Source organism: Petaurus breviceps, unplaced genomic scaffold (assembly GCF_028583685.1).
Source record: "Petaurus breviceps papuanus isolate PSGF00001 unplaced genomic scaffold, PetGlider_PUasm1.0 91133, whole genome shotgun sequence".
NCBI classification, from domain to species: domain Eukaryota; kingdom Metazoa; phylum Chordata; class Mammalia; order Diprotodontia; family Petauridae; genus Petaurus; species Petaurus breviceps.
Genome location: NW_027187419.1, coordinates 6,443,087 through 6,443,876, shown reverse-complemented (window position 1 = coordinate 6,443,876; position 790 = coordinate 6,443,087). Strand labels below are relative to the sequence as shown.

General features: G+C 42.4%; 1 long non-coding RNA gene across 1 annotated transcript in view; it reads left to right on the top strand.

Annotated features, from left to right (window-relative positions):
* LOC138154943 (uncharacterized) overlaps nt 1-790 on the top strand; it is a 40,358-nt gene that overhangs the window by 19,670 nt on the left and 19,898 nt on the right. Inside the window, exon 3 of the long non-coding RNA XR_011166713.1 lies at nt 314-384. This is a non-coding gene — a long non-coding RNA (uncharacterized lncRNA). The remainder of the gene's footprint in view (nt 1-313; nt 385-790) is intronic.

Below are 790 nucleotides of genomic sequence, written 5' to 3'. Positions count from 1 at the left end.
TCTCTCTCTCTCTCTCTCTCTCTCTCTCTCTCTCTCTGCGTGTGTGTGTTGTGTGTGTCTCTATCCCTTTTTCATCCTTTGAACAGCTCTCTCCACCTGCCTCTGTCACTGTCATTATTCCCTTAGCAAAATTACATTTCACCATGAAGTGACAGTTTCCTACTTGTAGTGAAAATGCCTGCTTTGAAAAGGACATGAGTTTATAGATCAGAAATCCTTTACTTCCCCAAATCTTAATCCTGCACCCCACCCCCCACGATCTCTTTTTTGGCAGTTTTACTGCAGAGAAAAAAAAATTTTTTTCACGTTGCAGACAATAATGGATGAGTCAACTCCGCCCCTTCAGCTGCTGCATTGATTTGATTGGATGATATTTGGGGAGAGGTGAGTAAAACTGGGCAAAGAAGGAAGGGCATTGGCTAATTGATCTTATCTGCCAAGCATTGGGACTGTAGGATTTTAGAGTTGGAAGGAACCTTTGAAATGATGTGGTCCAATCTCTTCATTTTATATATTGGGAAATCGATGTTGGGAGAGGGAAAGTGATTTCCCAAAAGTCACCCAAGTGGTGAATGACAAAGTAGGAATATGAATCCAGGTTTCCTGATTCTCAAATCAATGTTCCTTACACTATACCATATTATCAGTCCACAGTTCAGAAGGACCTGTGTTCAAATCCAGCCTTATACACTTACTAGCTGTGTGACCCTGGGCAAGTCACTTAACCCTGATGGCTTAAAGAGAAGGGAGAGAGAGAGAGAGAGAGAGAGAGAGAGAGAGAGAGAGAGAG